The 12169-nt window shown below is 47.7% G+C and overlaps 1 long non-coding RNA gene across 3 annotated transcripts; it reads right to left on the bottom strand.

Moving 5' to 3' along the window:
* Positions 1 to 10101: 10101 nt before the first annotated feature.
* LOC127913012 (uncharacterized) lies at positions 10102 to 11319 on the bottom strand. Of its 3 annotated transcripts, XR_008084370.1 has the most exons (4): positions 11218 to 11319; positions 10952 to 11179; positions 10508 to 10583; positions 10102 to 10177 (listed from the first exon to the last, which is right to left on the bottom strand). It is a non-coding gene; the product is annotated as an uncharacterized LOC127913012 (long non-coding RNA). The 3 variants fall into 3 exon arrangements; XR_008084369.1 differs by lacking the exon at positions 10102 to 10177 and having other exon boundaries at positions 10400 to 10583; XR_008084371.1 differs by lacking the exon at positions 10102 to 10177 and having other exon boundaries at positions 10400 to 10583; positions 10952 to 11141.
* Between the last annotated feature and the right edge of the window lie 850 nt (positions 11320 to 12169).

Here is a 12169-nt window from a genome sequence, read left to right as displayed (position 1 = left end):
ATTTGTCTTTCAATCAGCCACGTGGGTATAACCAATGAGGAGATGGCACGTGGGTACATGCTTCTATAAACCAATGAGGAGATGGGAGAGGCAGGACTTGCAGCGCGATCTGCGTCAGAAATAGAAAGGAATTCTATTTTAGCCCTTGGCAACGCAGACGCTCGATGACGCGCGCGAGCAGTGTGGGTACAAAAATTGAAAAACTTAGATTTCTAAATTTATTTTGCAACGCTCGCGCACATGACGCGAGTGGTGTGGTCAGCCTGTTAGGGACCTAGTTAGTTAAAGGACTTTCAGAGTTACTGACCTACTTAGTTAAAGTACTTTCAGAGTTAGTGACCTAGTTAGTTAGCTCATTTACATTTTTCGTTTTCCCCTCTGAATCCAACATTGCTTATCGTCCTGACCGGGGATGTTGGTGTGGTCGGTGATTGATTGCTCAGGGCTGGTTTTTCAAGGACTCCTTGTGAAGGTGCAGGGACAGACATGCTCAGCTAACCTCAGCCGGAATAGATTAATGCTGTCTGGGGTGATTTGTACGTCTCTGGTAAAGAACAGAGAGTGGTTAGAAAGTACACAGGTTCCTTTTGTTGTAATAGAACAAGTGCAGGACAGAAGGAACACACTTTCCTCCTACCTTTCCATCCTTCCTCTCCTTCCATCCTTCCTCTCCTTCCATTCCTCCTCTCCTTCCATTCCTCCTCTCCTTCCATCCCTCCTCTCCTTCCATCCCTCCTCTCCCTCCATCACTCCTCTCCTTCCGTCCCTCCTCTCCTTCCATCCCTCCTCTCCTTCCGTCCATCCTCTCCTTCCGTCCCTCCTCTCCTTCCATTCCTCCTCTCCCTCCATCCCTCCTCTCCTTCCATCCTTCCTCTCCTTCCATCCCTCCTCTCCTTCCATCCCTCCTCTCCTTCCATCCCTCATCTCCTTCCATTCCTCCTCTCCTTCCATCCCTCCTCTCCTTCCGTCCCTCCTCTCCTTCCATCCTTCCTCTCCTTCCATTCCTCCTCTCCTTCCATTCCTCCTCTCCCTCCATCCCTCCTCTCCTTCCATCCTTCCTCTCCTTCCATCCCTCCTCTCCTTCCATCCCTCCTCTCCTTCCATCCCTCATCTCCTTCCATTCCTCCTCTCCTTCCATCCCTCCTCTCCTTCCATCCCTCATCTCCTTCCATTCCTCCTCTCCTTCCATCCCTCCTCTCCTTCCATCCCTCCTCTCCTTCCATCCCTCATCTCCTTCCATTCCTCCTCTCCTTCCATCCCTCCTCTCCTTCCATCCCTCCTCTCCTTCCATCCCTCCTCTCCTTCCATCCTTCCTCTCCTTCCATTCCTCCTCTCCTTCCATTCCTCCTCTCCCTCCATCCCTCCTCTCCTTCCATCCTTCCTCTCCTTCCATCCCTCCTCTCCTTCCATCCCTCCTCTCCTTCCATCCCTCATCTCCTTCCATCCCTCCTCTCCTTCCATCCCTCCTCTCCTTCCATCCCTCATCTCCTTCCATTCCTCCTCTCCTTCCATCCCTCCTCTCCTTCCATCCCTCATCTCCTTCCATTCCTCCTCTCCTTCCATCCCTCCTCTCCTTCCATCCCTCCACCTCTCCTTCCTTCCCTCCTCTCTTTCCTTCCATCGCTCCTCTCCTTCCATCCCTCCTCTCCTTCCTTCCCTCCTCTCTTTCCTTCCATCCCTCCTCTCCTTCTGTCCATTCCTCCTTTCCTTCCATCCCTCCTCTCCTTCCATCCCTCCTCTCCTCTCCTTCCTTCCCTCCTCTCTTTCCTTCCATCCCTCCTCTCCTTCCATCCCTCCCTCCTCTCCTCTCCTTCCTTCCCTCCTCTCTTTCCTTCCATCCCTCCTCTCCTTCTGTCCATTCCTCCTCTCCTTCCATCCCTCCTCTCCTTCCTTCCCTCCTCTCTTTCCTTCCATCCCTCCTCTCCTTCTGTCCATTCCTCCTTTCCTTCCATCCCTACTCTCCGTCCAACCATAAAACCAGGAAACAATCACATCACAATGCTGTTCGTTCGGTGGTGAAAAGTGATTTAGATGGAAGAACCAGTCACAAACTCCCAGACGCACGCACGCACGCACGCACGCACGCACGCACGCACGCACGCACGCACACACACACACACACACACACTTAAAAAAAAAATATTTCACCTTTATTTAACCAGGTAGGCAAGTTGAGAACAAGTTCTCATTTACAATTGCGACCTGGCCAAGATAAAGCAAAGCAGTTCGACAGATACAACGACAGAGTTACTACACATGTAGTAAAACAAACATACAGTCAATAATACAGTATAAACAAGTCTATATACAATGTGAGCAAATTAGGTGAGAAGGGAGGTAAAGGCAAAAAAGGCCATGGTGGCAAAGTAAATACAATATAGCAAGTAAAACACTGGAATGGTAGTTTTGCAATGGAAGAATGTGCAAAGTAGAAATAAAAATAATGGGGTGCAAAGGAGCAAAATAAATAAATAAATTAAATACAGTTGGGAAAGAGGTAGTTGTTTGGGCTAAATTATAGGTGGGCTATGTACAGGTGCAGTAATCTGTAAGATGCTCTGACAGTGGGGCTTAAAGCTAGTGAGGGAGATAAGTGTTTCCAGTTCCAGAGATTTTTGTAGTTCATTCCAGTCATTGGCAGCAGAGAACTGGAAGGAGAGGCGGCCAAAGAAAGAATTGGTTTTGGGGGTGACTAGAGAGATATACCTGCTGGAGCGTGTGCTACAGGTGGGAGATGCTATGGTGACCAGCAAGCTGAGATAAGGGGGGACTTTACCTAGCAGGGTCTTGTAGATGACATGGAGCCAGTGGGTTTGGCGACGAGTATGAAGCGAGGGCCAGCCAACGAGAGCGTACAGGTCGCAATGGTGGGTAGTATATGGGGCTTTGGTGACAAAACGGATTGCACTGTGATAGACTGCATCCAATTTGTTGAGTAGGGTATTGGAGGCTATTTTGTAAATGACATCGCCAAAGTCGAGGATTGGTAGGATGGTCAGTTTTACAAGGGTATGTTTGGCAACATGAGTGAAGGATGCTTTGTTGCGAAATAGGAAGCCAATTCTAGATTTAACTTTGGATTGGAGATGTTTGATATGGGTCTGGAAGGAGAGTTTACAGTCTAACCAGACACCTAAGTATTTGTAGTTGTCCACGTATTCTAAGTCAGAGCCGTCCAGAGTAGTGATGTTGGACAGGCGGGTAGGTGCAGGTAGCGATCGGTTGAAGAGCATGCATTTAGTTTTACTTGTATTTAAGAGCCATTGGAGGCCACGGAAGGAGAGTTGTATGGCATTGAAGCTTGCCTGGAGGGTTGTTAACACAGTGTCCAAAGAAGGGCCGGAAGTATACAGAATGGTGTCGTCTGCGTAGAGGTGGATCAGGGACTCACCAGCAGCAAGAGCGACCTCATTGATGTATACAGAGAAGAGAGTCGGTCCAAGAATTGAACCCTGTGGCACCCCCATAGAAACTGCCAGAGGTCCGGACAGCAGACCCACCGATTTGACACACTGAACTCTATCAGAGAAGTAGTTGGTGAACCAGGCGAGGCAATCATTTGAGAAACCAAGGCTGTCGAGTCTGCCGATGAGGCCGTGGTGGTTGACAGAGTCGAAAGCCTTGGCCAGATCAATGAATACGGCTGCACAGTAATGTTTCTTATCGAGGGCGGTTAAGATATCGTTTAGGACCTTGAGCGTGGCTGAGGTGCACCCATGACCAGCTCTGAAACCAGATTGCATAGCAGAGAAGGTATGGTGAGATTCGAAATGGTCGGTAATCTGTTTGTTGACTTGGCTTTCGAAGACCTTAGAAAGGCATGGTAGGATAGATATAGGTCTGTAGCAGTTTGGGTCAACAGTGTCCCCCCCTTTGAAGAGGGGGATGACCGCAGCTGCTTTCCAATCTTTGGGAGTCTCAGACGACACGAAAGAGAGGTTGAACAGGCTAGTAATAGGGGTGGCAACAATTTTGGCAGATAATTTTAGAAAGAAAGGGTCCAGATTGTCTAGCCCGGCTGATTTGTAGGGGTCCAGATTTTTCAGCTCTTTCAGAACATCAGCTGAATGGATTTGGGAGAAGGAGAAATGGGGAAGGCTTGGGCGAGTTGCTGTTGGGGGTGCAGTGCTGTTGACCGAGGTAGGAGTAGCCAGGTGGAAAGCATGGCCAGCCGTAGAAAAATGCTTATTGAAATTCTCAATTATGGTGGATTTATCAGTGTTGACAGTGTTTCCTATCTTCAGTGCAGTGGGCAGCTGGGAGGAGGTGTTCTTATTCTCCATGGACTTTACAGTGTCCCAGAACTTTTTTGAGTTAGTGTTGCAGGAAGCAAATTTCTGCTTGAAAAAGCTAGCCTTAGCTTTTCTAACTGCCTGTGTATAACGGTTTCTAGCTTCCCTGAACAGCTGCATATCACGGGGGCTGTTCGATGCTAATGCAGAACGCCATAGGATGTTTTTGTGTTGGTTAAGGGCAGTCAGGTCTGGGGAGAACCAAGAGAACCAATCTGTTCTTGGTTCTAAATTTCTTGAAAGGGGCATGTTTATTTAAGATGGTTAGGAAGGCATTTTAAAAAAAATATCCAGGCATCCTCTACTGACGGGATGAGATCAATATCCTTCCAGGATACCCCGGCCAGGTCGATTAGAAAGGCCTGCAGGCAGCATACAGGCATCCCATCTCTCCACAGCATGGAAACAGGCATCCCATCTCTCCACAGCATGGAAACAGGCATCCCATCTCTCCACAGCTTGGAAACAGGCAGCCCATCTCTCCACAGCTTGGATACAGGCAGCCCATCTCTCCACAGCTTGGATACAGGCAGCCCATCTCTCCACAGCTTGGAAACAGGCATCCCATCTCTCCACAGCTTGGAAACAGGCAGCCCACCTCTCCACAGCTTGGAAACATGCAGCCCACCTCTCCACAGCTTGGAAACAGGCATCCCATCTCTCCACAGCTTGGAAACAGGCAGCCCATCTCTCCACAGCTTGGAAACAGGCAGCCCACCTCTCCACAGCTTGGAAACAGGCAGCCCACCTCTCCACAGCTTGGATACAGGCAGCCCATCTCTCCACAGCTTGGATACAGGCAGCCCATCTCTCCACAGCTTGGAAACAGGCAGCCCATCTCTCCACAGCTTGGATACAGGCAGCCCACCTCTCCACAGCTTGGATACAGGCAGCCCACCTCTCCACAGCTTGGATACAGGCAGCCCATCTCTCCACAGCTTGGATACAGGCAGCCCATCTCTCCACAGCTTGGAAACAGGAGCCCATCTCTCCACAGCTTGGAAACAGGCAGCCCACCTCTCCACAGCTTGGAAACAGGCAGCCCACCTCTCCACAGCTTGGATACAGGCAGCCCATCTCTCCACAGCTTGGATACAGGCAGCCCATCTCTCCACAGCTTGGAAACAGGCAGCCCATCTCTCCACAGCTTGGATACAGGCAGCCCACCTCTCCACAGCTTGGATACAGGCAGCCCACCTCTCCACAGCTTGGAAACAGGCAGCCCATCTCTCCACAGCTTGGAAACAGGCAGCCCATCTCTCCACAGCTTGGATACAGGCAGCCCATCTCTCCACAGCTTGGAAACAGGCAGCCCATCTCTCCACAGCTTGGAAACAGGCAGCCCACCTCTCCACAGCTTGGAAACAGGCAGCCCATCTCTCCACAGCTTGGATACAGGCAGCCCACCTCTCCACAGCTTGGAAACAGGCAGCCCATCTCTCCACAGCTTGGATACAGGCAGCCCATCTCCCCACAGCTTGGAAACAGGCAGCCCACCTCTCCACAGCTTGGATACAGGCAGCCCATCTCTCCACAGCTTGGATACAGGCAGCCCATCTCTCCACAGCTTGGAAACAGGGAGCCCATCTCTCCACAGCTTGGATACAGGCAGCCCACCTCTCCACAGCTTGGATACAGGCAGCCCACCTCTCCACAGCTTGGATACAGGCAGCCCATCTCTCCACAGCTTGGATACAGGCAGCCCACCTCTCCACAGCTTGGAAACAGGCAGCCCATCTCTCCACAGCTTGGATACAGGCAGCCCATCTCTCCACAGCTTGGATACAGGCAGCCCACGTCTCCACAGCTTGGATACAGGCAGCCCATCTCTCCACAGCTTGGATACAGGCAGCCCACCTCTCCACAGCTTGGAAACAGGGAGCCCATCTCTCCACAGCTTGGATACAGGCAGCCCACCTCTCCACAGCTTGGATACAGGCAGCCCATCTCTCCACAGCTTGGATACAGGCAGCCCACCTCTCCACAGCTTGGATACAGGCAGCCCACCTCTCCACAGCTTGGATACAGGCAGCCCATCTCTCCACAGCTTGGATACAGGCAGCCCATCTCTCCACAGCTTGGAAACAGGCAGCCCATCTCTCCACAGCTTGGATACAGGCAGCCCATCTCTCCACAGCTTGGATACAGGCAGCCCACCTCTCCACAGCTTGGATACAGGCAGCCCATCTCTCCACAGCTTGGATACAGGCAGCCCACCTCTCCACAGCTTGGATACAGGCAGCCCATCTCTCCACAGCTTGGATACAGGCAGCCCATCTCTCCACAGCTTGGATACAGGCAGCCCATCTCTCCACAGCTTGGATACAGGCAGCCCATCTCTCCACAGCTTGGATACAGGCAGCCCACCTCTCCACAGCTTGGATACAGGCAGCCCATCTCTCCACAACTTGGATACAGGCAGCCCACCTCTCCACAGCTTGGATACAGGCAGCCCACCTCTCCACAGCTTGGATACAGGCAGCCCACCTCTCCACAGCTTGGATACAGGCAGCCCACCTCTCCACAGCTTGGATACAGGCAGCCCACCTCTCCACAGCTTGGATACAGGCAGCCCACCTCTCCACAGCTTGGATACAGGCAGCCCATCTCTCCACAGCTTTAATGGATACAGTATGTGTGCGTTCCTGCATGTGTTTATTTAAATGAGAGTGTGTGTATGCATGTGTTTTTATCAAGGTCTGACATGTCTGCAGAATAGTTTTATTTTTGTAATGTGTTTTGTTTGATCAATTGTTTTGTATATATCGCGTGACTAATTAAACAATTCATTATTTAAATCAATATTATCAATAATGGAATGCTTAATATTATTCAAATGTGTTTTTTTTATAATTAAGGGACAGGGAGTAAAAAAAAATAAAAAAGAACCCCAAACGGTTTTTCAAATGAACTTTTTTCAGGGGTTCTATTAAAGAACTGTTAGGGGTTCCCCGCACAGTTTCAATGCGAAGAACCCCCAAAGGATACTCCAGGAACCTTTCCCTTTATGAAGAACAAACTAATTATCTGGGTGCTCAGCACCCCTTACTTCTCACGGCTAAGGTTTTTGGTAACGAACACTTTTCAAAGGGAGCTTACCGATCGGCATCTCACATCCCTCGATGAGCCAGTGTTTTGAATGCAATCGTCAGCAAAACGAAGTGTAACGTAAAATTTCCATACACCATCGCATAACAGGTTGAAGTCAAGAGGGGCGTCTTTGACGTCAAGAGGGGCGTCTTTGAAGTCAAGAGGGGCGTCTTTGAAGTCAAGAGGGGCGTCTTTGAAGTCAAGAGGGGCGTCTTTGAAGTCAAGAGGGGCGTCTTTGAAGTCAAGAGGGGCGTCTTTGAAGTCAAGAGGGGCGTCTTTGCCATCAATTTTTTTAAAAGTTTAATTCGGGGCGTTTCGAAAATGCAAATAGCCAATGTCATGTCACCAAGGCTGAGAATAATGTCATGTCACGAGCACCGAGGCTGAGAATAATGTCATGTCACGAGCACCGAGGCTGAGAATAATGTCATGTCACGAGCACCGAGGCTGAGAATAATGTCATGTCACGGGCACCAAGGCTGAGAATAATGTCATGTCACGAGCACCGAGGCTGAGAATAATGTCATGTCACGGGCACCAAGGCTGTGAATAATGTCATGTCACGAGCACCGAGGCTGTGAATAATGTCATGTCACGAGCACCAAGGCTGAGAATAATGTCATGTCACGGGCACCAAGGCTGAGAATAATGTCATGTCACGAGCACCGAGGCTGAGAATAATGTCATGTCACGGGCACCGAGGCTGAGAATAATGTCATGTCACGAGCACCGAGGCTGTGAATAATGTCATGTCACGAGCACCGAGGCTGAGAATAATGTCATGTCACGAGCACCGAGGCTGAGAATAATGTCATGTCACGAGCACCGAGGCTGAGAATAATGTCATGTCACGATCACCGAGGCTGAGAATAATGTCATGTCACGAGCACCGAGGCTGAGAATAATGTCATGTCACGAGCACCGAGGCTGAGAATAATGTCATGTCACGAGCACCGAGGCTGAGAATAATTGGTACTACCGGTGTGCTTATGATGCTCGTAGGATTGTTTGATAAATGTAGTTTCCCTGTCTGTTGGAAAGCAAACTGAACCAAGTTTTTCTCAAGGATTTTGCCTGTGCTTGCTTATCGCTCCATCCGGTTTATTTTTGTTATCCTAAAAAACTCCCCAGTCCTTAACGATTACAAGCATACCCATAACATGATACAGCCACAACTATGCTTGAAAATATAGAGAGTTGTGCTTGCTTATCGCTCCATCCGGTTTATTTTTGTTATCCTAAAAAACTCCCCAGTCCTTAACGATTACAAGCATACCCATAACATGATACAGCCACAACTATGCTTGAAAATATAGAGAGTTGTACTCAGTAATGTGTTGTATTGAACTGTCCCCATAAAACGTTGTATTCAGGACAAAAAAGTTAATTGCTTGGCCACATTTTTGGCAGAATTACGTTACAAACAGGATGCATGTTTTGGGATATTTTTATTCTGTAAAAGGCTTCCATCTTCTCACTTTAAATTAATTAGTTAGTTCACCATGCTCAAAGGGATATTCAATGTCTGCTTTAAAAAAAAAAAAAGTCTTACTATTTTATCGACCAATAAGTTCTCTTTGCTTTGAAAAACCTCCCTGGTCTTTGTGGTTTGAAATTCACTGCTGGACTGATGAACCTCAGAGATAATTGTATGTGTCGGGTACAGAGATGAGGTAGTCATTCAAAAAAATGATGTTAAACACTATTATCGCACACAGAGTGAGTCCAAGCAACTAATTATGTGACTTTTTAAGTAAATTGTTACTTCTGAGCATATTTAGTCTTGTCATAACAAAGGTGTTGAATGCTTATTCCCTCAAAACATTACAGCTTTTCATTTTTAATTAAAAACGTTCCACTTTGACAGAATGGGGTATTGTGGGTAGGCCAGTGACACAACATCTGAATTTAATCCATTTGAAATTCAGGCTTTAACACAACAACATGTGGAAAAAGGAAAAGTAAAGGATTGTGTCCCAGGCACCTGAAAGGAACGTAAGAGAATAACAATGTTCAACATGTACAGCCAACACCTACACAGGGTACAGCCAACACCTACACAGGGTACAGCCAACACCTACACAGGGTACAGCCAACACCTACACAGGGTACAGCCAACACCTACACAGGGTACAGCCAACACCTACACAGGGTACAGCCAACACCTACACAGGGTACAGCCAACACCTACACAGGGTACAGCCAACACCTACACAGGGTACAGCCAACACCTACACAGGGTAACATGTACAACCAACACCTACACAGGGTAACATGTACAGCCAACACCTACACAGGGTACAGCCAACACCTACACAGGGTAACATGTACTGCCAACACCTACACAGGGTACAGCCAACACCTACACAGGGTACAGCCAACACCTACACAGTGTAACATGTACAGCCAACACCTACACAGGGTAACATGTACAGCCAACACCTACACAGGGTAACATGTACAGCCAACACCTACACAGTGTAACATGTACAGCCAACACCTACACAGGGTAACATGTACAACCAACACCTACACAGGGTACAGCCAACACCTACACAGGGTACAGCCAACACCTACACAGGGTAACATGTACAGCCAACACCTACACAGGGTGTTTCTGAATACTGAATAGGTGTAGTAGACCTTACAGTGAAATGCTGAATAAAACAGGTGTAGTAGACCTCACAGTGAAATGCTGAATACAACAGGTGGAGTAGACCTTACAGTGAAATGCTGAATACAACAGGTGTAGTAGACCTCACAGTGAAATGCTGAATACAACAGGTGTAGTAGACCTTACAGTGAAATGCTGAATACAACAGGTGTAGTAGACCTTACAGTGAAATGCTGAATACAACAGGTGTAGTAGACCGCTGAATACAACAGGTGTAGTAGACCTAACAGTGAAATGCTGAATACAACAGGTGTAGTAGACCTTACAGTGAAATGCTGAATACAACAGGTGTTGTAGACCTTACAGTGAAATGCTGAATACAACAGGTGGTGTAGACCTTACAGTGAAATGCTGAATACAACAGGTGTAGTAGACCTTACAGTGAAATGCTGAATACAACAGGTGTTGTAGACCTTACAGTGAAATGCTGAATACAACAGGTGTAGTAGACCTCACAGTGAAATGCTGAATACAACAGGTGTAGTAGACTTCACAGTGAAATGCTGAATACAACAGGTGTAGTAGACCTTACAGTGAAATGCTGAACACAACAGGTGTAGTAGACCTTACAGTGAAATGCTGAATACAACAGGTGTTGTAGACCTTACAGTGAAATGCTGAATACAACAGGTGTAGTAGACCGCTGAATACAACAGGTGTAGTAGACCTAACAGTGAAATGCTGAATACAACAGGTGTAGTAGACCTTACAGTGAAATGCTGAATACAACAGGTGTTGTAGACCTTACAGTGAAATGCTGAATACAACAGGTGTAGTAGACCTTACAGTGAAATGCTGAATACAACAGGTGTAGTAGACCTCACAGTGAAATGCTGAATACAACAGGTGTAGTAGACCTTACAGTGAAATGCTGAATACAACAGGTGTAGTAGACCTCACAGTGAAATGCTGAATACAACAGGTGTAGTAGACCTCACAGTGAAATGCTGAATACAACAGGTGTAGTAGACCTCACAGTGAAATGCTGAATACAACAGGTGTAGTAGACCTTACAGTGAAATGCTGAATACAACAGGTGTAGTAGACCTTACAGTGAAATGCTGAATACAACAGGTGTAGTAGACCTTACAGTGAAATGCTGAATACAACAGGTGTAGTAGACCTCACAGTGAAATGCTGAATACAACAGGTGTAGTAGACCTAACAGTGAAATGCTGAATACAACAGGTGTAGTAGACCTTACAGTGAAATGCTGAATACAACAGGTGTAGTAGACCTTACAGTGAAATGCTGAATACAACAGGTGTTGTTTACCACCTGGGGGCGGCCCGTCAGGAAGTCCAGGATCCAGTTGCAGAGGGAGGTGTTTAGTCCCAGGGTCCTTAGCTTAGTGATGAGCTTTGAGATCACTATTGTGTTAAATGCTGAGCTGTAGTCAATGAATTCATCCAGTACGGAGTAATCGCTGCCTTGATATCAAGAAGTTATTTTCGGTCATAAGCCACGGTGGCGGAAAACAAAATGGACAAAAAAAGTTGTAAATAACGCGAATAAACACAAACAATAGGTTACGGGATCGTAAAACAGCAACCATCTCCTTCGGGGACGTTGTACACACTTGTATGCAGAACAAACCACATTATTGTGGAAGCACCTTCTCTAAGACTATGAATCAGGCTGTTTGAGAAGGTTCGAATCCTGAGCAACCTGCCTTCACATAGTTTGAAGTACAATAGACCAACATAGCTACTGTAGTAGATCAAAGCTGTGTGCTGTAAAACCTTGTTAGTGCATTGGGTGGAGTAGGCTTTGTGGTGCTGTAAAACCGTGTTAGAGCATTGGGTGGAGTAGGCTTTGTGGTGCTGGAAAACCGTGCTAGAGCATTGGGTGGAGTAGGCTTTGTGGTGCTGTAAAACCTTGTTAGAGCATTGGGTGGAGTAGGCTTTGTGGTGCTGTAAAACCTTGTTAGAGCATTGGGTGGAGTAGGCTTTGTGGTGCTGTAAAACCTTGTTAGAGCATTGGGTGGAGTAGGCTTTGTGGTGCTGTAAAACCTTGTTAGAGCATTGGGTGGAGTAGGCTTTGTGGTGCTGTAAAACCTTGTTAGAGCATTGGGTGGAGTAGGCTTTGTGGTGCTGTAAAACCTTGTTAGAGC

The sequence above is a fragment of the Oncorhynchus keta genome, chromosome 28 (assembly GCF_023373465.1).
Source record: "Oncorhynchus keta strain PuntledgeMale-10-30-2019 chromosome 28, Oket_V2, whole genome shotgun sequence".
In the NCBI taxonomy this organism is placed as follows: Eukaryota; Metazoa; Chordata; class Actinopteri; order Salmoniformes; family Salmonidae; genus Oncorhynchus; species Oncorhynchus keta.
This window is presented reverse-complemented; position numbering and strand designations above follow the sequence as displayed.